This window comes from Camelus ferus, chromosome 24 (genome assembly GCF_009834535.1).
Source record: "Camelus ferus isolate YT-003-E chromosome 24, BCGSAC_Cfer_1.0, whole genome shotgun sequence".
Classification (NCBI taxonomy): Eukaryota; Metazoa; Chordata; class Mammalia; order Artiodactyla; family Camelidae; genus Camelus; species Camelus ferus.
Window position 1 is genome coordinate 17,179,102 of NC_045719.1, and position 25,655 is coordinate 17,204,756.

Genomic DNA, 25,655 nt, shown 5'->3' on the forward strand with positions numbered 1-25,655 from the left:
TTAATAAGCCCAATTCCTTATTTTTGATAAGTGGAAATCAGTAAAAACTTGTGTGTGGTAGATGAGATCGTTGTTCCCAACTCTCTGCTCCTTCTATGTGGTAGATTATACATCCACACTCCTTGTTGTGTGACTTTTGCCGTGCTTCCTGGTGGGGCATTAGTTTCCTCCCTAATCCCGTTGACTCTGGGCTTGGCCATATGAATTATTTTGAACAATGGAATGGAAGTGACAGTGGTAAGTTCTGAACAGAGGCTTTCAGAAGTAGCCTGTGTTTCAGTTTCTTCTCTTCAGCTGTGGCCCTCCGCCATGGGAAGAGCACATCCCAAATAAGAGTGGATGCTCCTTTAGCCCAAGTCACAAGGTAAAAAGACACACAGAGCCAAGGCGAACCAAATCCAGCATGGTGGCAGCCAATTACTCATGAGCTGGCAATAAGTATTCGTTATAAGCCATGATTTGGGGATTGTTTGTATGGCCATAAAAATTGATAAACACACTGTCTAAAGTTGAGAAATCAAGAATTATAACTCTATTATTTAGAGTTAGAGAAGCTATCCATCAGGAGGTGGCAACCACCGAAAAAGAATTAGTTAAAGGTAGTTACCTTTGGGGATGCTGTTGGGGGAGAAAACTTCTTTGTTCCATATCTTCCTGTCCTATTTGAATTTTTTAATTATATGTATGTATTACTTTTATGTTTAAAATATATAAAGTACAGTGCATACCACTCAGGAGTTGGTATAAACCGTAAACACGTAAAACATTATAGCAACAATACCATGAGGCAGGTAATTTCTATCGGGAAAAAATGTCACAGATGATGAAATTTTAGGAATTCCAGAGAGACATCGAAAAGATCGACCTGACTGATGAGGTTGCAGAAGGCAGAGAAAATTGCACTGCAGTAGAATCCCTAGGGATTAAGACAGGTGGAGGAAAGTGGGCAAGGAAGAGACAAGCAGCACTAACAAATGCGGAGAGTGGGGACTAGTGAGGTGGGCGGTGTGACCGTAGCAGAGAATTCTTGTGGGTGAGCTGTGGGCAGGAGGGCCGGGACAGGTGCAACTGGGACCACGTCGTGAGGGGCTTGGATTGCTTGAGTAAGGCGTGTGTGGCTTTACGAACTTGGTGTTTTCAGAAGACACAGCATGGCAGGGCTGTGTGAGATGGATTGCATTCAGCATCCCCAGAGCTGGCAGAAACTATCTCAAGGGTCATTTAGCCATGTGGTGTGGCATATGTGAAAGTATTGCTATTAGTCACATAGCTTCTGTTACCACACCCTTTGGGTCTAAATCTATAGAAGCATTGTGCCTCACTCCTTTGCTGGAAATGTGTAAAATCAGATAGACTGGTGCCCTGTGGGGCTGGAAAGCAATGAGTTGGGGAAAGAAGAGGACAAGAAAATGTATTTTATAAATCTCTCACAGCCATTCTTAGCTGGAAAAGACCCAAAGTCTTCTCCTTCACCCTGTGCTAACAATAATGTGAATTCGTATGCATGTGTAGTTAAAACTTTTTTTTTTGACACCTTTATTGTGGTAACGCTCCTGGACAGTAAACCACACATATTTCAGATGTACAATTTGATGAATTTTGATAAATGTAACCCTCCATGAAACCACCATCCCAATATAGATAACATTTCCATCACTCCCCAAGAGGTGTGATTTTTGAATTCCCAATTTATCCCTTCCCTCCCCCTTTAAACCCTGGTAACCATAATTTTGTTGTCTATGTCTGTGAAAAACTCGGGTCTGTCTTACTCCAGAGTACCCCTTTTGAATCAAGAACCCATTATCTCTTCCATTTCTCATTTCCAGTTCATGCCACCTGATTTCCTTCTAAGTGATGACTCCCCCAGCCCCCCACCATTCTAAGACTTGCTTCCATTGTTCTTGATGATTTTTGTACCTGACTTAGGTTTTCTTTCTATCTTGACTCCTGCTTTCCCTAACCTTTAAAAAAAATTCACATCGATGGCTTGTCTGACTCTGTTACATTCAGTTTCTTAGGTTCACTTCTGCCCACTGCCTTCTTCACACTGTCACTGGCCGTGTGCCCAGATGGTACATCCTGTGCCTCATCAGTGCAAGGCCTGTGCCGCCCATGGAACCTCAGGCTTGTTCTTCTCACTGGCTGTCCCAGCGTCTCCACTCCTCCACGCTTGCTGACCTCGGGCTCCACTGAATCTCTGATCTAGCAGTTCCTAGGATTTCCCCGATTTTTCCCATACGACAGACTAATTTATAGCCCATATAAATGTCCAGAATGCATGTGTGGAATTCCCAATAACCAGCAATAAATCTTCCCTTTCCTCTTTGACTCTTAAAAGCCTATTAGAATGCAAGAAACTGAGGGTGACCTTATTTAAAAAAATAGGAATCATCTACAATCTGCTCTAATTTACATTTTAAAACTTTATTCTCAACTTCCAGTTCCAGACCAAGATGGAGTAACGTGGATGGAGCACATTTCCCACTAAGAGCAGCTAAAAGCCCTGGACCTTGTACATGAAACAAACATGAGAAAACTCTGTAAGGCAGAGAGAAGAAGGCAATTGACTAAGGGCCTTGGGATCTGAGGAATGACGGGGTGATGAGTTCTCTGAGTTTTCTTTTTCCTCATATATCCTGGACTGAGTGCTGGACAAGCTGGCATCCTGGAAACACCACAGGAACAGATTTTTAAAAATCCCAAGAAATGCCTTCTCTTACAAGTCAATAGACCAGAAAAGGGGCAACCTAGCGAACTTTCAGACCAGGAACTGCTCTATTCCAGCTAACCCTGCAGACAAAAATGTCACCTTACCCCTGTCCCAGTCAGCAAAGGCTGAATAGAGAGAGACCCATCTTCACCCTGTTATTATAAGGGACCCCTGCTGACCCTTTTAACCCCTAAAGGAGAACCAAGTGTCAGAGAGAACCAAGTCGGGAGCCAGGACTTTCATCCCAGCCCAGGTGACAGGTGACTAGCAAAAAGAAAACAAAATAAAATAAACAAATGGCCCAACTATATGCAAGAGCATTATGCTGAGTGAAAAAAAAAAGCCAGTTTCAAAAGGTCACATAGTGATGATTCCATTATATAACATGCTTGAATGACAAAATGATAGAGATGGAGAACAGACAGTGCTTGCCAGGGGCCAGAGCTGGTGGGGGTCGGGGAGGGGTGGGTGTGACTATGAAGGAAGAGCGTGGTAACCTTTGTGGTGATGGGGTTGTTCTCTATCTTGATGCTGTGGTCGTTACATGTGATGAAATGGCACAGACTGATACACACACATTGTACCAATGTCAATTTCCTGGTTTTGCTATTATACTATAGCTGTAAGTTTATAGCTTTCTTACAAATTACAGTTATAAGATGTAACTATTGGGGGGGAAGGATACAAAAGACTCCTCTGTACAGTTTTTACAACGTCCTATAAATCTATAATTATTTCAAAGTAGAAAGTTAAAAAAAAGAGTCATCCTTCAATTTTGATACTTGTGATTGTCATTAATGTTACAACCCAAATTTTTGTAGCTCTCTGCTTTCTGGGGACAATGCTGGGATTTACCACATTTCTCTGCTTCTTTGAAAGTTACATATGTCAGGTGGTTTGATTTGGCCGTTGAAATGCATGCGTTAAAGTGATACTTGGTGAAGCAGTGTTAGGAGACCATGTGCCATCCACCATGTGCCCTTCTACAGTCTCTACCAAGGAGAAACGATGTGCTGCTCTGGATTCTTCTTCAGCCTGAGCTGAAGTCTCCCCTCACCCTCAAAGGACATGGAGTGTGGGCCAGAAAGGAATGTGTAGTTTTAAGCTACCAGGATTAGGGGCTTTTGGAAACAGATATCCAGTACCGTGCTACAACTGTGAGTCACCATTACCTGCCCATCCCTTGCAAACAAATGCCTAAGATGTACTGCTCTTCTCACCAGATCCAAGGCAAGGCACCCTCCCGCCTGCTTATGATTTACATTTGCCACCTCGAGGACTGCCGTCACCATGCTGGCACATGCTCACTGCCTGACCTTACCCATGACCACCACCCAGTGGATTAGCGGAACAAGGCTCCTGCTTCCATGCACCTTGACCCTCTTGTTCCTGGGCATCAGAGCAATGCAGTGGTCATGACAATGACAATGTGCTATGGGCGGGGAGTAGTTAGGGAGAGGAACAAGGGTACCCATGTTCCTGAAGCTTCAGCCACAAGGAAGGACTGCCAGGCCTTTGGTTGCCAAAAGCAAAACAAGGAGTAAAAAAAAAAAAATCATAGAATGATAGCACATATGCACTCTGCATGATCACCTACTTCACCTCTTTTGACTTGTGTGTGGGCTTGTGTTTGCCTATCCCTCTTTTAGGGTCACCCTCTTCTGTTCCTCCCCATCCTGTCAGGACATTTGACACACAATTATGTAATAGATCCCGTCTGTCTTCCTCCCGCCTTCTGAGTGGGTCAGTTATTCTTGGGCACTTCACTCTGATTTAGTCAATTTCCCACATCTCTGCGTTAAGGCCAGGCAATCTGTCCAAGGTGCTATTCTCTCGCTTTCTAGCTAATTGGAAACAGACAACTAATCCTTATTCACAAGCTAAAAGAGTATTAGCCTTATTCAGATAATAATCATTTTAAAGAGGTCCTGATAGAAACGAGTTGATCGTTCACTCAAAGGAGCAGCTTCCCTGCTGTTCTTCTCCGGGGCTGTGGTGAGGAGATGTCAGGGCAGGCAGACTACTTCATGTGGGATAGTCCACTTTCCACGTGTCTCCACTAATTAATCTTCTAGCGATTAAGTTCTTCTATGGTCAAATCACAGAAATCATGAAAAATCCATAAATTCATGAAAAAAAAATCTAAATCATACCATTATCCAGCCCAAAGGTAGCGCTCCTGCTGAAACACACATCTGCACAACTAGAGGAAGCCAGTGCGTCCGGGGCACAGGGCCAAGGGGAAACAAGAATAACACTGGGAACGATTATGTCAGTGATTCCAAGCCCTTACACTCCTTGTTGTAAGGCATCCAGCTCTTTCTTGCTCTCAAACATGCTTTATCCTTATCTGCTTTATTTCCAATTCTTTTAGTGGGTAAAGTGAAGATACATTTTTGAATGAGTAAGGGTGGGTAGATTGGAGCGTTGAAGGGTAATTGTGCTTGGTTACATAACCAATCGCCAAAAGTGCATTTTATTTCCTTGTACTATGCAAACAGCACACCATTTTCCCTCTAAGTATTTTTCATTGCAAAGAACTTGTTACAATGAGATAAGGTTATCCTGGGCTACTTAATGATACACAGATTTTGTATTTTAAATGTTTTATTGAGGTAAAGTTTATATACCATAAAATTCACTAGTTTCAGATGCAGAAGTCAGTGATTTTTAGTATGCCTATAAAGTTGTGCACCCATTACTACAATCCAATTTTAGCACATCTCCATCACTCCAAAAAGATCTCTTGTGCCCCTGTGCAGTCACTCCCCATTCCCACCCTGAGCCCTAGGCAACCACCAATCAACTGTCTGTATAGATTTGCCCTCTGGATATTTTATGTAAATGGAATCATACAATATGTGATCTTTTGCCTCTGGCTACTTTCACTTAGTTTAATGTTTTCGAGGTTCCTCTATGTTTTATCTTCCTTGTAACTTCTGTGTATCTTTCACCCCATTTTATTGCTGAATAGCATTCCACTGCCAAGGATATGCTACATTTTGTTTATCCATTCACCAGTTGCTGGATACCTAGATTGCTTCTACTTTTTGGGTACCATGAATAATGCTGCTATAAATATTTATGTACAGCTTGCTATACAAACATGTTTTCAGTTTTCTGGGGTAAATCCCTAGGAGTGGAGTTGTTGAGTCATATAGTACTTTATATAACTTTTAAAGAACCTAACAAACTTCCAAAGTGGTTGCAACCATTTCACATTTCCATCAGAAATGTAGATTAGTGGTCTCATCTCCTCACCAACACTTGTTATTGTCAGTCTTTTCTATCACAGCCATTGTAGTGGGTATGAAGAGCTTCCTCCTTGTGGTTCTGATTTGCATTTCCCTAGTGACTACTGATGCTGAGCATCTTTTCATGCTATCATTGACCATTTAAATATTTTTTCATTAAATACCTATTTTCATTTTTTGCCCATTTAAAATTAGATTAGTAGCCTTATTAAGATATTAGTTCTTAATATATTCTATTTATTAGTCCTTTATCAGGTATGATTTACAAATCTTTTTTTATCCAAGTCCTTTTTTTTTCTTTAATACAGTTATTTTTAAGAGAGATACAAACTTCAAAGTGAAGTTTCCTTGTGGTACATTAACAGGCCAGTCATGATTCATTTTGTTTCAAAATATTATGTAAGTACTCTTAAAAGGCTACTTTTATTTCATAATACTTGGAAAATGTAGATAAGCACAAAACAGGATAGTAAAATTCCAGAGATAATCTTTGGTAACACTTTTTGCTTACAGCTTTTTGGTTCTGTGAACGTACCTTTATTTAAAAAATGCAAATAGGACCACTTAAATATTGTAAACATAAATCTCATTATTCTAGCTCTTGGCTGGCAAGCAAGCCACACAAATCTCTGAATGATTTAAGTAGAACATTTATTAAAATAACCGTTACGCCTAGTGAGTGACGGAAGACCAGGGCTGCGTCTTCTCTTCAGACCAGGGTAGGCTAGGAATTGGAATCAGTGCCAAGGAAGTGTTTCTCAAGGGGACACAGTAGAAGGGCCCCTCTCAGAACATAACGCAGGAGACACTGCCCCCAAACAGTCCCCATCCCGCAGGGGGCCGAGCAGTTTTTGTCCCCCAAGGCCTGGCTGCCTCTTCCGGCGGTGCGGGTCGGTGGCCTCCCCTGTCGCCGCCCATCCTGGGTCCTGGACCTCCTGCATCCCCGTCGCCGCGCGCAGCGCTCAGCAGGGCCGGACCAAGGCGCCGCCGACAGTCTTCCAGCTGCACGTCCTCCTCGGCAGGCCGCGAGCGGCCCCACCCGGGTCAGGAGCAGCCTCGGCCCCGGCCCCGGGGACAAGGATCTCCTCGGCGCGGTGAGAGCACATTCCTTTCCTCCCACCCCACTATCTGCTCGACGTGAAACGGCCGAGTTGTCTTTCACTTGCTGCGGCAGCCTCTTTGTCCGTCCACAGGTTCAGGTGGAGACCCCACCCGGCCCGGACGGCACGGCCGAGCCCGTCGCAGACCCAGACTCGCCAGGGTCAGGTCCGCACGCGCCTCCAGGGGGCCCTCGCCTCGGCGCCCCGGTTCCGCGCTTTCCCGCGGGACGGGCAGGCAGGGGCAGAGGCGTCGAGACGCCGGAACCTCCACTGCCCCGAGGGAAGAGCCCTGGCCCCGAGGTGGGCTCGCCGCAGGGGCGGGGGCGGCGCATCCGGGTGAGCGCGCGGCGCCCCCGCCTCCCCCGCGCAGCCGCACGGGCCGCCGCCGCCGCCGCCGCGAGCACGCCGCGCGCGGGGAGGACCGCGCCCAAGCGGCCTGCGCGGGCGGCCCTGCGGCCCCGGCCCGCCGCGCTGAGGCGGCCCCGAGCGAGCGGGAGCGGCAGCGGCATGCGGGGCGGCCCCGAGTAGCGCGCCGAGCCCGCGAGGCCCGGCGCGGAGGCGGAGGCGGGCGCGGCGGAGGCGGGGCCCGCGCCGGGCCCGCCCGCCCGCCGGGGGAGCCGCTGGCAGTGGCCGAGTAGGCGGCGCGGCGGACGGCGGCCCGAGAGTAGCGCCCGCGCTGCGGCCCGCGGGACCGCGCCGCGACCGCCCGGGCCGGCCCCGAGGAGCGCCCGCCGCCGCCGCCGCCGCCGCGCGCCGACCGAGGTGAGTGTCCGCCCGCGCCCGGGCCGTCCCAGAGCCGCGACCGCTTGCGCGGGGCCGGCGGAGGGAGGGGAGGAGGAGGCCCGGCCGCGTCCGCGTCTCCGGTCCCTTTGTGGCCGGCTCGGCGGTGGCCGGGGCGCGAGCGCGCTGGGCGCGGGTCCGGGTCGGGGACTCCGGGGCTGCTGGACACGCGGCGTCTCTGGTTGGCAGCTGCGGCGAGCAGCGAGTTTCCGTCCTAGTTTGACATTGAGTTAGAACCGTTTTTCTTTAGAAGACGGAAGTTTGTTTTATTGACCAAAAATACAGCTAAATATGGCTCCTGGTTCGGCCCGGCCGAGTGGTACTTGGAGCCGCGGTGCCAGGCTGACCCCCGCCCGGCCGGCGCGACGGGGGAGGGGAGAGCACGAGGGCGGCCCGGGGCGGGGGCTTCCCGGCCCAATACCCGCCAGCGCGACCTGGTCCTGAATTAGCAAATGTCTGTGGATGGAAAGTAGCGGGCTTTAGGTAATGTGGCAGCGCTTCCTGGAAGAATGAATGAATGAAATGTCATTTACTCATCCATAGTCTATACAGTGCCCATTTAAAGATTTGCGAGGAATTGTGATGATTTGCAATGTCATTGCCTCTCTTACCTGGTCAACCTTGCTAAGTGAAGGTCCCCCTACTCCGAACTTATGACCTTGGCTTCATTCGCAGAGCCTCTAAGCTAACCTGGCAAGTGTTGGCAATGGGCAGAGTAGTGTTTGTGATTGTGAACTGTTTCTGGAGGGCGACAGTGTTACCTTGATCATACCTTATGCTTAATACACTATATAATATAATACCTCTTGTCAAGAACCCTGAGAGGCTTGGGGTAGGGGGAGTGTCTTGTCTTCTTTTCAAAAATGAAGAAGTTGGGACCCTAAGAGATTGTAACTTTCCAGGTCACAAACTAAACAGCAGAGCTGGGATTCAAACCTGAGTCTTACTAATCCAGTGCTCTTTATATCACACCTGTGTCAAGACCTGGATTGTTCATTGTGGTGACCACTAACCACATGTGGCTATTTAAATTAATTAAAATTAAATTTTTGAAAATTCACTAGCCACATTACAAGCATTCAGTAGCCACATGTGACCAATGGCTACTATTGAACAGCCCTTGTCTAGGCCATATATCGATTTATTTTTTCAGTAAATACTTTTTCAGTGTCATCTGTCTATGAGGCAGAGTTTTAAGTTCCGGGTATACTGTGGTGAATAAGAGGCAAAATGTCCTTGGCTTGCATTTTACATGATAGTTTGAAGAATGTTTCTGTGGTACCTTCAGTGCCTTGCTAATTCAAAGTGTGGTTTGTGAACCAGCAGCAGCATCATCTGGGAGTTTGGAAGAAATGTAGAATCTCAGGTCCCAAACCACATCAACTGAATTGAGTGCTGTTAAAGTGATTTAACAGGTCACAGGTGTTAGATCACGGCTCTCAAGTGATTTGTTTTCACACTGAAGGCCTTATTTAGAACACCGGTGATAACTGGGTTTAACAGATGTCCTAATGGATTGTTTGGTAGGGCTCCTAAGAGGCCAGCTGTAAAGTCTTGGCAACACTCATCATTTACACAAATATTTATTAAATGCCTGTCTCCAATAGAGTATAAGCTTTTTGAGAGCAGAGCTTCTTTTCCTTTTCCAGCCATGTATCCCCAAAGACTTCACAGTGCCTGGGACGCAGTAGGCACTCAATAAATGCATATTGTGTATATTAATGAGCCTCTTCAGAAGTCAAAACTAGTTATTCTCAAGCAGTTGCAAGCAAAGCAGTTTTCAGGGCATCAGGTAAGAGCACGGGACCAGAATCAAAATGAAGGTAGAGCTATGTGTAGCTTTTCAGCTCCAAGCCCCAGCTACCCTGGCCTAAGTTTCATTTCCTGCCTCACTTGCATGCCCTAGCTCTTTCCCTTTTTAATAATATAAAATAATGTTTATATATCATATTTAATCATATGTTGGTGCCGTGTGTGTGTATATATATACATATATACACATATTTAGTTTTTTAAGCTAAATTCTGAACTTTATTTGGATTTCACCAGTTTTTCCATTAATATCCTCTTTCTGTTCCAGGAGCCAATCCAGGGTACCACATTGCACTACGTTGCATTTAGTCGTCATGTTTTCTCAGTCTTTGGTCTGTGGCAGTTTCTCAGTTTCTCTAGTTTTGCATAACTTTGGTAGCCTTGAGGAGTCCTGTCCTGGCTGTCTTTGGTGGACAGCTTTTCATAGACCAGTTCTGGGAAAAGGCTCTCATATTCAGGAAAGTAAGGCCATAGCAGGAAGAGCTATTTCTGCTCTTATTTGTTCATGTAATATATACATCTATTATGCTTCTGTAACAACTTACAACTTTAGTATGTTGTTTTCAGTAACAGATTCTTGGGATACAGTTCTTAATTGGTTGATATTCAGAAGCATGTTATAGCATTGCCAGTGTGAACCACTGTTTTAAAATATACTGAGTCTTTATTTTTCTGATGAGTTCAAAGCCAGGCTGAGGTAGAGGAGCCAGAAAAAATAAGAGATTAGCTAAAAGAAGTAGTGGATCAGAGAGGGACCAAGGCTAGTGGAGTGACAGACAATGCAGGAAAGAAGACTGCATTAAAGAGAAGTAGGAGTGAATACTTACTGTTGGTTCATTGACTCATTTAATATTTATTGAGCACTTGTTGTGCCAGACCCAGAGCTAGATACTCAAGATAACTGGGATGGGACAGATTAGATGAACATGCAGTTAAGTACATAATAATTACAACTTGTGATGGGTGCTATAAAGAAAAGGTAAATGATGCTGTGTGAGGGCTTAGGAGCTGCTGCTTTTGGTTGGCTGGGTTGGTGAGAAAGTCTTCTCTCAGTAAGTGACATTTGAACTCCTCTCTCCAGCTTTTGGGGACCTCCCATTGTTACCCCATCTTTTTGTTATTTCACAACACACACAGGCCCCTTTCTCCATAGGCACTGCACTTATTTTTAGCTCTGCGTTTTTATGTGATTTCTTCTTCCCAACATGCTCCCCTCTCCACCTCTACTTGTGGAAGTACTACCTCTTGTTCAAGGATTTGTTCAAATCCCATCTCCTTTATGAACTCTTTCACTGTTGATTTATGCTTCTGTTTGTCACTCTACCTGAGTGTATGGTGTTTGAGGGTAGGGATAAAATAAATCTTAAGTAGGTGTAGAATGATTCCTCCTACTTCATTATTCTTTTTCATATTCCTTTTCAAAATTGTTTTAGCTGTTTGTTCCTTTGCCTATCCCTATAAATTTTAGAATAATCTTGTTTATAATTACAAAATCTTACTGGGATTTTGATAGGAATTGCATGAAACCTGTGTATCAATTTGAGTAGAATTTATGTCTTACTGTGTTATGTCTTCCAGTCTATGAACATGGTATGTCTTTTCATTTGTTTGGACCTTCTTTTCTTTATTTCATCAGCATTGTGTAGTTTTATCATACAAGTCTATGTTTTGTTAGACTTTGTTGGATTTTTGTTAGATTTACATATAAGTATTTGCATTTTGAGCAATTGAAATGGCATTGTATTTGAAAGTTTGATGTCCATATGTTCATTGCTAGTATAAGGAAATATTAACTTTCTTACATTGATCTTGTATCTTGCAATCTTGCTAAACTCATTTATTAGTTCTAGGAGTTTTTCTGTAGATCCTTCGCAACTTTCTAAGTAGACAACCATGTCATGTTTACATAGGGGCAGTTTTATTTCTTCCTTTTCAATCTGCATGCCATTTATTTCCTCTTCCTCCCTTATTGCACTGGCTAAAACTTCCGGGACTGTGTTTAATAAGAATAGTAAGAGAACGTCTTTGCCTTGTTCCTGATCTCAGGGAGAAAGCATTCAGTCTTTTACTATGTTTTGGGTCAGTCTCAGCCAGTCCATAGTGATGCTTTTGGCTAGAAATGCCTAGGGGCACTCCCCTGGGCCGGTGGTGAGGCCCCACACAGACGTTTCCCCTTTTGGAGCCAGTGTTGTGTCTGGACTGGCCCTTGTGGCTCTTACTATGATTGCAAAACACACCTTAGCAGCAGCCATCAGGGAACTTTGAAAAGAAAAGGTTTATTACTCATAGGTGCTGGAGGATGATACGTGTCATGCCTGAGGCCACACTGCAAGGTCATGAGTAGAGGGCGCGGACCTGGGTTTCTGCTTTTATTGAGGTTGAGGGCTGGGTGCCTAGGGTTTTGTGGGTTCACTCTTTATTGGTGAATGTAAAATGTAAGAACAGGAAGGGAAAAGTAAGCCATCAAATGATCAGCTGTCTCATCTACCACAGCTCTCTTAAAAAGGAAAAAAGGAAACTTCATGGGTGGGGCAGTCTGGCTCTTTACCTGGTTGTGTAGCTGGCAATGTGTTATTTGAGATGGATGCCTTTAAAGTAGGTACCCAGACAATCAAAAGCTTAATGTCAGGAGTTTACATTATACAATCAAAAAAGCTAATTGTCAGGCACTTATATTATACACTATTAAGTATAATGTTAACTGAAGGCTTTTTTGTAGATGCTCTTCATCAAGTTGAGGAAGTTCTCCTCTATTCCTATCTTTCTGAGAGTTTTTGTCATGAATGGGTGTTGAATTTTGTCATGAGCTTTTTGCTTTGATTTTATGGTCCTGTGATTTTTCTCCTTTACTATTGATATAATGGAGTATTTTGACTGATTTTTTTTAATTGAGCCAAATTTGCATTATTGGAATAAACTCCACTTGGTCATGGTGTATATAATCTCTTTCATGTTTTGCTGAATTCTGTTTACTAATATTTTGTTAAGGACTTTCTGCATTTATATTCATGGGAGCATTTAGCACTATAGGTTTTCCTTCTAAGCACTGTTTTAAGCTGTGTCTTACGAATTTTGTTATATTGTATTTTTATTTTCACCTAGTTTAATGTATATTTTTATTTCCCTTGACACTTCTTTGACCCATGGGTTATTTAGAAGTGTGTTGCTTAGTTTCCAAGTGCTTGGAGGTTTTCTTATTATCTTTCTATTTTTGGTGTCTGTTTTGATTCTGTTGCGGTTGGAGAAGGTACTCTTATGATTTCAGCTCTTTTAAATTTGTTTAGACTTGTATTGCTCAGAATATGGTCTGTCTTGTTATATGTTCTATGGACACTTGACTAGAATGTGTTTTCTACTGTTGAGTAGAGTGTTTTATAAATGTTTCATAAATATCAGTTAGGTCCATCAGTTGTTGATGGCGTTGTTGAGTTCTTCTACACTCTCGCTGTTTTTTCGCCTAGTCTGTCAGCTCTTAAGAGGGAGGGTTGTTGAAATCTCTAACTATATTTGTGGATTTATCTGTGTCTCCTTTTAGGTTATATCAGTTTTTAGCTTTACATATTTTGCAGCTCTCTGGTGCATACACATTTAGGGTTGCTGTGTTTTCTTGGTGGATTGACCCTTTCTGTCATTACATAATGTCCTTTTTTGTCTCTAGTAATTCTCTTTGCTCTGAATTCTGCTTTATCTGATATTAATATAGCCACTACTTTTCTTTTTCCTTTGATTGCTCTCATTTAATTGTTTGGACAGTATATCCCTTTCCTTTTTCTTTTCTTTTTTCTTTTTTTTTTTTTTCACTGTCAACCTGCCTAAACTATTACGTTTGAATTAAGTGTCTTGTAGACAGCAGTTGGGTTATGTTTTTTTCCTTTTTAATTGATTCTGGCAGTCTCTGTCTTTTTCATTGATGCATTTAGACCATTTATACTTAATGTAATTATTGGTCTGTTAGAGCTTAAGTCTGCCATTTTATTTTTGTTTGTTCCCCCTTTTTTTTGTTTTTCTGGGCTTCTCCCTATCCTCGACTTCCTGTGGGTTACTTGACTTTTTTTTTTTTTAAGAATTCCACTTTATCTATACTGTTTTTGAGTGTATTTCTTTATACAACTTTTTTAAATTAAAAATATTTTTGCTGGTTAATGCAGGTATTACATTATATATACAAAGCTAATCATTGTTTACCAGTGTCATCATTTTACCTGTTCCAATGAAATATAGAAACCTCACTTCCGTATACCTCCCTTTCCCCTCCCCCGTTTGAATACAATTGTATGTATTTCTTCTAAAAACATTTGGAAGTGCTTTAGACACTGTGTTACAGTTTTTGCTTTCACAAACATGAATGAGTAAACTTGAGGGGAGAAGGAAAACCTGTTTACCTGTATTTTTGCTTACTGTGTTTTCTTTTGATGTCTCAGGATTCCTTCCCTTATCATTTCTTTCCTGTTTTAAGAATTTAATTTAGCCATTTTCTAGGATATGTCTGCTGGTGACAAACTTTCTTTGGTTTTCTTCATTTGAGAGTGTCTTGATTTGATTTGCTCTTCATTTCTCAAGGATGTTTTCTTTGGGTATAGGGTTCTGTGTTGATCTTCTCTTTCAGCACATAGAAAATATTCCACTTGCCTCTGGCCTCCATGGTTTCAGATGATAAATCCACTGTCTAAATAGTATTTCCTCTCTAGTTTAGGTGTCACTTTTGTCTCACTGTTGTCAGGATTTTTTCTTTATTTTTAGTTTTCAAATGATTAATTGTGACACATATTGGTTTGGATTTCTTTTGGTTTATCCTGTGTGCGTTCACTCAGCTTCCTAAGTCTGTAGGTTTATGTCTCTTTCCAAATTTGGGAAGTATTCACCATTATTTCTTTGAGTGCTTTTTCAGTCCACTCTGTCTTCTCTCTTGTCAAGACTCTGATGATTTGAATGTTAGATGTTTTGTTATGATCCTACAGGTTCCTAAGGCTGTCAGTTTTTCCTTAGTTTATTTTTCTGTTGTTTAGATTGAGTAATTTCTGTTGCTGTATCTTCCAGTTTCTTTGTCACTTTGATTCTGCTATTGAGTTCATCCACTTAGCTTTTTATTTCAGTATTTTTCAGCTCTAAAATTTCCATTTTGTTCTTCTTTATATCTTCTGTTTCTTTGTTGAGGTTATTTATTTGTTTTATTTATTTTTAAATTCCAAGAGTGCTTGAAATTGCTTATTGAAGCATTTCTGTCACAGCTGCATTACAATCATTCTCAGATAATTCTAACATCTCTGTCATTTTGGTGTTGGTGTCTACTGACGTCTTTTCATTTAGTTTGAAGTGGTCCTGGCTTTTGGTATGGTGAGTGATTTTTTTTTTTTTTAATTAAAACCAGAACATGTTTATATCATGCTGTGAAATTCTGAATCTTATTTAAGCCTCTGTTTTAGCTACCTGCTTTGGACGCTCCTCCAGCAGGGCAGGGGCGGCCTGCGGTGCTGCCTTGTTACCGTGAGGAGGAACCAGAAGTGCATGCTCCCCACTTGGCCTTTCTTGCCCCAAGAAGTAGTGTTTTGTTACCAGCACATGGGGGTGGAGGTCCAGAATTCTCCAGGGAGATGGTGTGGCTGGGTGCCTTGTTACCAGCTTCCATGGATGAAAGCGTGGGCTCCCTACCTGGCCTCCTCAGCATCACCCTCGTGTGGAGGGGTTGGGGGTGCCTTGTTGCCACCTGGTGAGTATATGGAAATCTGAGCTACGCACCCGAGCTTTGCTGGCCTGGGTGGGGCCATGGTTTTTTTCTGTGATGTTTGTCTGGAGTAGAGTGGTTTTGTCCTTAGAGTTTTCTGTCTTGTTATGATGTGCCTTTTCTGATCCTTTGGCTCAAGAGAGCAGGCTTTTGTTGGGGCTTTTTTTGTCTGTGCCTGTTGGCATTTCCAGTTTGCCAGCTTCTTCAGCTCCAAGTCTGGGATATATGAGGCAACAATAAAACCCTGGGAGGTCACCATTATGTTGTTCCTCGGGCCTGAGGTCCCTTGCCAGTCTGCCTTCTCTCCACATTCAAGGGCCCTCTTATGTTTGTTTTGTATGCAGTGTCCAGGATTTCTAGTTATAGCTATCTGGAGGAATAGGGGAAAGTACATCTACTCCAGCTTCCTGGGAGCAAATGTCCCTGAAGGACCAGTTTTTAACACCCGCCTTTGTCATAGGCTGATTCTTTTCTAGCATATATAAAAAATGAATTACAAGAAAGATGAAATTAAAAGCCTACAATATACAACTTCCACTTTTTTATTATTAGATTTGGTAGATACAAAATCTCTGTCACACTGCTATCAGCATTTCTAAGTGCTTGCTCCCCGTCTCATAGTTACTTCTTTTGGAGAAGGTACAAGCAGTTTGCTGTCTAGGGTCCGCACTGTGACTCATACTGCCTGGGGTATGGCTGCTTGCTTCTTTCCGAAATTAGAGGTCAGTGATCAGCCATTCAGTTAAGTTTCTCCTCTGCTGTTTTCCTTGTATTTTTGTAGGGACATCCTCAATGTGAAATTCTTTTAGTCCTCAAGGAGAAAGAGTGTTTTAGGGTAGCTGTAGCAACAGCAATGAGACTTCAGAGTGCATCTCTGACTTAATGTGACTTATTTCTCCTTTGATTTTTAGAGTTCTTATAAGTCATAGAATAAATTCATGTGAGTGTTTATAAGAACCCTTTATAATCATTGTAATTTATGACGTCTGATGTTACATAGAGAGCATATGATTGTTTTTGGTTCTGGGAAGAGGTCTCAGCATAGGTTTCTGGTATGTAATCTTTTGGTTGACAACCTCAGCTGTGAGACAGACACTCAGGGACTAGGTAAAGCCTTCTGGGGAGCCATGAGGTGATTTGAAGACAGTTCTTTAGGTTTAGATGTCATGGTTTTTGCTAGATTTTTGTGTCTTTGGTAATGACTTCCTTCTTGTTAAAAAAATTTAAAGTGTCAGTTCAGTTATAAAAAAGAGTAGAATTTGCATTGCATTTGTAGAAAGCTACATGCTAAGTTGTTGGATTAGTCTTTGAAAATTGCACATTGCATTTTATATTTTGTTGTTCCTCTTAAGGCTAAAAAGTGAGTGAAGTTTTCCAGGAATGTTGTAACTCATTTTTCCATCTCTCGGAGTTATCAGTAAACACTCTACTAGTATTTACAAGTCCCTGTGCCTAGCAGGACCTCTAGAGGGTGAGAAGGCAGTGTGGTAACAGTGGTAAGGCCTGACTGCTTCAGAGGGAAGTCCATATTCTGCTCATAGTCAGGCTGCAGAATTACTTGTCATTATTTTAAGCATTTCAACGCAAAGGAAACACTACCTGACTAAATAGGACTGTTTTATTTCAACTTTTACCCAGAATTAGGGGCTTTGCCACTTAGCATGGAGAATGGTGGTAAGATGACCAGTCTCTGATCTGAAACTTGGGCGAGGGGGGGAGTGTGAAAGTAGAGGGAAGAAGAGGATGATTAATTGCAGACTAGCGGTCTTTGAACAGGGCTGGGAAATCCTATGATGAACAGCCTCTGGGGCATTTCAGTGCATGAGCCGTAAGGACACCCCTGGAGAGAAAGAAGCTTTGTGGTAGAAGCTTTTGACTGGAAATGCCCTGGAGTTAGAGGCACTCCTGTGCCAACACTGGCAGTTTATCAGCTGGTGTTGTGAGCTCTTACCCCACAAGGGGAAGTTTGAGGAGTGTTAGAGGAACAGCAAGTTGGTTCAGATGGACAAGGACATAGGCTATTGATAATTGGAGGTGGTGCTACAAACGCAAATAAGACACAGTGTATGTAGCCCTGCTCAGTGCCAGGCACTACTCTAAGTGTTCTGCTTACATTGATTCATTTAATCTTGATAAGCAGCCTTGGAGGTAGATGCTCTCATCATTATCCCCACTGTAGAGATGGAGCCGCAGCCCAGGGAGTTACGTGGTGAAGCTGGGATCTGCACCTGCCCCTGAGTCTGCACATTTACCCTGGCAGTCTGGCTCCAGAGTTCATGGTCTTAACCACTGAACTTGGTTGCTTTGTTAGGACAGTGGACAAGATTGATAGGGCCTTTGAATACTGAGCAGAGAAATACGGATGTTACTTGGAAGACAGTAGGGAGTCGTTGAAGGATTTTGATGAGACTGTTGATTCATATCAGAATTAAACTTTAATATGTGTGTAGATGAGGGTGATTTTTATTTTAAAAGACTAGAGGTAGGAAATGGGGCTGATGCATTAGTCTAGTTGACTGTGTATATAGGAACATATAGGTGCATTTTTAGAGATGGAATCAGATATTCTTGTCACTTTGTGGAGGAAAGAGAGAAGTCAGTCACTCGACCTTTAAAAGAATGTCGTCATTAACAGAAATGGAAAAAATAGGAGTTTGTTTGAAGATAGAAGCGGGTGTGGTGGGGTGAGGAAATGTGAGCCCCAGATGGTCGGGTGTGGTTTGTGTCTGGGTTGGTTTGGCTGAAGTATCAGTGAGAGGTGGCCATGGCCGGTGGGTGTTGGACCCCGAGACAGAAGATGGGGTCACTGAGGATGATCGCGTTAGAAGGCAGCTTGAGTGTTGCAGCCGACAGGCTGGAGTCGGGTGGAAGTGGGGAAGAACGTGGCGAACCCAGCGCTGACTTCGGCCCATCGGGGAAGGTTGGGTTGTGTCATGAAGATCAGTCTCAGTATAAAAGGATAAATCTTTTGGGGGTGAGGCCTAAATGAAGCAGCCGGTTTTGACTAATTCCCAGTCACGCTGAACTATTACAGTACACTATTGTAATATTATGGAAAATGTCCTGTGGCAATACTCACACACATAACAAAAATGTAATAAAATAATATGTAAGAATATCAAGACTGGTCCATTTTCTTAGGACACACAAGGTGGGGTCCACCTGTGATTCACTTGCCCCACACCCGCAGGGATGCTTGGCTGCCGGCCCTCACTTGCTCTGTTCTCATTTACGAGGCTGAGGAAATTTCACAGAAGCTTCTGGGAAAGACTTTTTTCCTTGTGCAAGGCATGGGGAGGAGGACCCCTCTGTTTGTGTAGATTGTCCTGTGTGACTCTGAGGCTCGGAGCTGCTGCAGCAAATCTTGTTATCCAACCCGAGGAGGAAACAGGCTCCAGCGGGCAGCTGAGGGAATTGCAGAGGGATGGAGCTAGAGCTTCTAGGTTGAGCCAGCTCTGAATTCCATCCCACCCCAGACTAACAGTTATGTGAGCCGCTACATTTCCTTATGTGTAAACAGTTTGAGGAGTGATTTCTGTTTAGTTTAAAGCTAATGGCATCTCAACGGATGTCATAACGCGGAATTGCAATGGGAAGAGATAACGAAATTCCTTCTGCTAATTGTTCGAGGTAAAATCCTCAAGATACTCTTAAACAGGCTGGTGCCCTAACATGGCAAGGTAGAAGCTGCATGAATTAGAGTCAGGGGACCTGGGTTGTAGTTTCACAGAAACTCTTTCCGGACTGAAGGCTTAAAACAAGTAACACTTTTATTTATTAAAAAAATGTTTCTGGTTTCTTTAAGATTCTTCAGATTGTTCATTCTCTCTCTCTCTCTCTCTCTCTCTGTTTCTTTAGCGTTTTATTGTGGGAATTTTCAAATATATGTGGAAGTAGAGTGTTATAATGAACCTTCATATATTCGTTTCACCTCAGTAATCATCAACATTTTGACAGTCTTAAAACCAGTAGCTTTTAAGTGCTTAAAGTTGGCTCTTCTGGCAGACTTTTTTTTTTTTTTTTTCCAGCTAAACTTTGGAGCTAAATTAGGTCTCCCTTGCTTTAAGGTTTCAGTTATCTGCATATGCTTCTTTAATACTGTTCTTTTTAGCATGAAAAGGAGTTAGAAAACTGTGAAAACAAGTCTTTATATTAGCAGTGTGCTCAATTATGAATGTTCAGGCTTTATATTTGTGCATGTCACAGTAGGATGGATTCTCCTATACTCACATAGAACCCCCAGATCTCAGTGGCTCATGTACTGGTTGGCTGGGGACTCTGCTCTGCCTCTTCCCTCTCTGGGACCCAAGCTGAGGGAGCAGTTACCGTCTCAAGTGTTGCCAGCACTGTCACAGAGGGAAAGAGAGCAGGGCAAATGGTGCACTGTCTCTTAAAGCTTCTGTGTGGAAGTAAGGCATGTCTTTTCTGTTCACATATCAGGGGCCAAAGCAAGTCACATGGCTACCCGTGTTTTAAGGGGATGGAAAATTGCAAATCTGCCATGTGCCTTTCAGGAGAACCAGAAGTAATGGGTGGATAGCACTAATGATTATCAGAGCATTGTGACAAGTGGAAGATGTCCTCTGCCTTTTAACTTTACATGTAACAGCTAAGGCTTCAAAACTTGTTCACCCTCATGCAACAAGTGTAGGGAGTGATATTAACATTAACTTCACTGTTTTCTTAGCTCTTGTTTATTTAAAAGCCACTTTCAGACCAGTTATTTAGAAAAAGTCCCCAAGAGAGGAAATAACCAGTTTCTAGATTAGACCCCTGTTTTTTTTCTGAAAAATACAGATTTTTACCTCTTTCAGGTGATGCAGTGGACCAGGGAAGGGGCAGGATAATTGTAGCTGCTTTACTTTCCATTAGAGGAAGACCTTTCCCATCTTTTCTGCTCATCCTTTTAAAAATAGCATTTTGGATTTGAATGTTGACATGGATAAAGTCCCAAATCAGACCCTTAGGGTTCAGGACTCTAGATCAGATCTCTTTGTTTATATCTTTTGCTTTTGGAGGCTGGGATTTAAACAGATTCTGACCATCTTGTTTGAGTCTGTCAGTCAGAGCGCCGCCCACGTTTATATCACCTGGAGGAAGCTACATGACCCCCCCACCCCACCCCAGTCCCTGCTCAGAGGTGCTCTTGGTTGGTCATAACTTGATAGCCCTCGGAAATGTGCACCAGACCAAGGCAAGGCCGCCAGGCCAGTAGCAGCCACTGTGATATGACCTGGCTTGAAAAGATAAGTGAGGCCAGCTAGCTCCACTCTCTTCCAGAGAGTTTAACTTTGAAGACTGAGACCAAGGCTCTGAGTCCAGCACGATGCCATGAGAGAGTGAAAAAGTCATGATCACTCATAGGCAGTCTGAAGAAGTGATGAGAAGGAGGAAAGGGACAGAGCGGAGAGTTGATGGCTTAGGGATGAGAAGAGAAGGAAGCAGGCTCCTGGGGTGTTGTGTCATGTGGTCCTGGAGGTACACCCTGCTCATCCTGGCTACTGGTGGACTTTCTGCTTCCCTCTGTGAGGCCCGCACTGTGGTCACTTCTGGCCTGCTTGGCTTGGGATTCCTGTCTTCCTTGCATGTTCTGAAGAGTAAGATTAATTAGGAGTACTTGTTCCAGAGATCCACAGCAAAGGTAGCTGAGGCAAGGAAGAGCTCTTTGTCTCTCGGGTCCAAGTCTGGACATAGTCAGCTCCTGACTGATGTGGTGGCTCCATGGTTCTCTGGGATGTTGATGGTTCTAGCTCTCTCATCTGCATCCCAGAGTCTAGTCTTTGTCTTCAGGGTCTGAGCCATCACATTCCCGTTCCACGCAGCAGGATGGAGGAAGAGTTGGAGAGGAGGCGAGCTCCAGTTCTTTTTAGCTCCCCCTGGAAGTCGCACACATGGCTTCTCTCATATCAGCTAGAACTTCACTGCAAGGGAGACTGGGAAGTGTATCCTGATACTGGCTGTCTATGTGCCTAGCAAAAACAGGGGGTTCTGTGCCTGCAGACGGGGGCATGGATACTAGACACCTCACAGTCTGCTTGGTGTATCTTGAAAGTAAACTCTTTGCTGCTTGAGGGTGTCTCTGCACGTTGTTATGAAAGGCATCTAAGTCACCTTCTTTGATTTCATGCCTGTTTGTACCTAGGTTTCTGCTCACAAATTGTTTCAGCCAAACCAAGCAAAGATTCATTTGTTTGTTTACTGAAATGTTCTTTTGTAAGTGTCCATCGTGCACTTCAAGTATGGTCTTGGACATTGAGAAGACACAAAAATGAAGCAATGTGTGATCTCTGCCCTCAAGATGCATGCAGTTTGGCAGAGAGTACAAGTAAATGATAACACTGCTGTGTGATAGATGCAGTGGTGATGACCCCTGTCCAAGTAGACGGTGTATGTGCTAGGATGACAGGGCCGAGTACTGGCAGTGTCTTCCACCCCTTTCTTTCTTGAAGACGCGGGAAATGAAGGCCCGCACCCTGGCCCTAACTAAGCACTAGCTGTGGTAGGGGCACTGTCAGTCCAAATTCAGATATTCTTTCCTGTAAGGGCTTCCCATTCTTCCCTTCCAGTGCACAGAGTAAAAGCTTTCTAAAAGCAGCCCCCTAAATCTACCGCAGTGAAGAGCATTCTGCACACACAGTGTATAATATGCATGTAACCGTATGCACGGTGCATTGTGTCATGTAACATTCTTCTCATTACAAACCCGTTACCCAGAAATCCAGTTCCCTAGTTTTATCAATACTAAGATTTCTTTTGGACTTTTTTTTTACGTGACAGTCTTTGTGCGGTGACCGACTTACCAGTGGTATTTTGTTTTACGTTAAATCTTACCCTCGTTTACCTTTTCTCTGCATCTGTCTGTGGAAAGCTGATCTTTGATTGACATTAGTGGTGCATTAGGGAATATCTCCACAATAATCTTAGGTCAAAATGGAGTTTTTATACAAAAAAATTCAGGTCAAAGTGCTGTAAGCTTATCAGAATCTAGGGGATAACATGTGATTAATAAAACATTGTTTCTGCAGCCTGTCTCCTGGGATGTGGAAATAGCTGTTGTTCAGACCTCTTTGTAATGGTGTTTTCTCTCTGATTATTTTACCTGCAGCCCGTTGCTACCATTGAGCCTCTTTGTTTGCTCTGTTAGGTTATGTTAGGTTTATGAGTTGAAAGCACTCCTATACATCATAATTTATTTGGATTAATTATAGCCCTAAATTTTGTTTACTTCTCAACATCATAGATACTTACTGGGACTGTCATTTTTTTCCTGAAAGAGAATTATTTTTTAAAATGGAAGGTGGGAAAGACAGATACGGTCAGAAGCCTTTGGGAGAGAGCAGTGACTAGGAGACAAAGTGAATTAATTTTTTTATATTGATTATAATCAGCTGCTTGCTCTTGCTTAGTACTGATCTCTTTAGATTCTCTCTTTGAAGGCATACGTTGTAATAATGACATCTCAGTAATACTTCTATTTTTTATATTTAAAAAAGAAGTGAACCCCTAGCATTTGAATTATCTTCAGTGTACGTTTGCTTGTTTTTCACAGAAGTAGAGGATTGTTCGGAAAGTCATTATTCTGAAACTAATGGATCATAGGTCACTTTAGGTGGTGGTGGTGGTTTTGAATTTTCATTATGCTTGGAGCTGTGGAGGGGCACTTTCATGGAATCACAGAGTGTTAGAATTTCAAGGAAGAGGACCATCTGTATAATGCGGGTCCATTGCAAAATGAAAATGTGGGGCCCCTTCTTAAAGAACTCAAGAATTTCAAGACCATGCCAGCAGAGCATTAAACCAAGTGTGGCGCCTTCCTAAGTGTGGGGCCCTGTGTGACTGCACAGGTCACAGGTCCATGAAGCCTGCTCTGCAGGGAGATCGTAGAGATCTTGGAGCACAGGCCCCTCCTTGTATAGACAAGGATGCGCAGCACCTCTGTGCGACTGGACGCTGGTGATGCCTGCTGTACAGCACGACCAGGCTGCAGCCTTACGAAGGGGTGCATCCGAAGGTCGGTTCATTTATTTATTTATGCTGCCTTTAAATCTGTAGGCATATTTAGTCCGTGTAATTTAAAACTAATATCGGTTATTCCCAGCGGTCATCAAAACAATGGCATGAGTGGTTGAAATAAATAATTCCGAGGAATTTTATCCTAAGTTATTTCCCCAATTCTCCATCCAACAAGAGTTCACTTTTCCTTTTTTAAAAAATCTTTGTCATGTTTGTTCTGCTGCAAAATTTATTAGCTTAGATTTAAATTCTTTATTTTCTTGTAAATTCTCTGAGAGTTCTAGTGAGCCTTGAAAGGACCCACAGGAAGGGGAAGGAAGAGAAGCAAAGGGCCTTACTGATCTACAGTGTGGGGTGTGAGCCCTTCACAACTGCAGAGGGTGGCTGTGTGACTGTGGTGGATGTTCTTTTGCTGTAGGACACACGGAAGAACAGGCAGCACGTGTTTGTTACTGAAAATCTGCTGTACGCACCCCTGTCACTGTAGGTTTTTTTAATTAAATTACTTTTATTAGTAATCACATGGTTTTTGTTCTTTTTTTTCCATAATCACTCTCATTAAGGCTGCTGATAGAAATAAATGGAAGCAGCTTGCTACTTGAGCACGATTCATATTCAAATCACTTTAACATTTAAATGTTGATCTGCTGACAGCTCCTTGTGGGGGGCATTTCTATATCTTGTTTCATTAGCTCACCCAATTTTGTATGCTGTTTTAATAAAATTCACTGACAATGTAATGCAGGTTAGACCTGCTCTTCTAGCGCTGAGATTACATTGGATAGCCACCTGGAAGGAACTACTGGAATAGTTTATGAGCAAACTACTCATGGCCCGGAAAAATTAAGAATGTCATGGGGTTACGGGAGTTTGTAATGTCAACAGATACCATATAGTAGAGCTGCCCGTGTCACATAACAGAGATCAGCTCAGTTGATGAGAAACAATAAGAACTAACACCCTTCTGTATTAAATAATTAGGGGGTCATCTTGTACTGTTTTGGTTGCTGTGTGCAGTTGCTAGCTAGAATGCTGAATACACTTCACTTCTAGTTTTTGGCTGACTTTTACGACAGTCTGGGGTGTAACAAGGAGCCTTTGCTTCTGTTAAATGCTGACCTGGGAGCTGAGACCCGTGATGTGGATTCAGCCACCTCTTGCACCATTAGGGTGGAAACAGAATGGGGGATATTCCTGTTGGAGAATGTTGCCCTTTATAAAATATCTCTGAAGTTTACAAAGTGCTTTTCAGTTGAAATTAAGTTCAGTAATCTGATGAGCATTTATGGAGTATGTGTGATGTATAAGGCCCAGTGTTAGACTCAGTGGGTGATAGAATGATGAGATAGAATTCCTGCTACACCTGAAGATAAGACATACAAATAGTTATAGTTAGAATAAAAACTGTGATTCAGTGATTTAGTTATTTATCTGATAGCTATTACGCACCTACTGCTATGAATCATTCTGCTCTGCACTATGAATTCAAAAATGCCTTCCAGGACCCGCAGTCAAATGGGTGGACGGGGCCTGCAAAACTACGACTGGTGGTGATGTCAGTAGAGGTGTATAGAGGGGGACGTCTGAGGAGGTGAGGAACAGTTCCTTGAGTCCCACCAATGTGTCAAAGGCACAGCCCTCGGTCCTGGGTATACAAGCCTCTGCTTTCACAGAGCTTTGGCCCAAATTGTTTGAATTTGGTAGATGGGCAAGTAGAGGCCGTTTCTGATGGAGGAGACAACACAGGTGAAGACACAGAAGGAAGAGACAGCGTGGCCCACCGGGGACTAGGAGTGGTTAGACGGGCCTGCAGAGCAGGGCACCGAAGGAGGTGCGGAGTGGGAGGGGGAGCCTGGCTGGGTTATGCTGGGCAAAGGCCCGAGGGCTCTTCCCTGCCATCTTCCTGTGGCTTCTAATTGCTTCCTTGGTGACACTGCCTCAGGAACGCCTTTCCTTGATCACGCAATGGGAGGGGACTGCCCAGTCCCTTGCTTACACAGCATCTGTCCTTTTTACTGGTTTACAGAGCGCTCCTTACTGGCTGACACTTCTTGTTTATTGTCTGTGTGTCCCGACACTTGGCTGCAGGTCCCTGAGAGCGGGGACCTGGTCTTGCCTGTTTATTGCTGCATCCCCAGCACCTAGAACCTGGCATAAAGCCGGCGTTTGATAAATGTTTGTGGAATCAATGTGAGTATGGATTTTTTTAACTATGAATTTTGGATTTTGTTCTATAGATCAGCAGTTCTTAATATTATTGTTCT

The 25,655-nt window shown here is 43.3% G+C and overlaps 1 protein-coding gene across 1 annotated transcript in view; it reads left to right on the top strand.

Annotated features, from left to right (window-relative positions):
• The first annotated feature begins 7,715 nt into the window (after positions 1-7,715).
• The window catches only part of GALNT1 (polypeptide N-acetylgalactosaminyltransferase 1), a 77,762-nt gene continuing 59,822 nt past the window's right edge, over positions 7,716-25,655 (top strand). The window contains exon 1 of the mRNA XM_032467247.1: positions 7,716-7,826. The gene's annotated coding sequence lies outside the window, so the exon portion shown is untranslated. The remainder of the gene's footprint in view (positions 7,827-25,655) is intronic.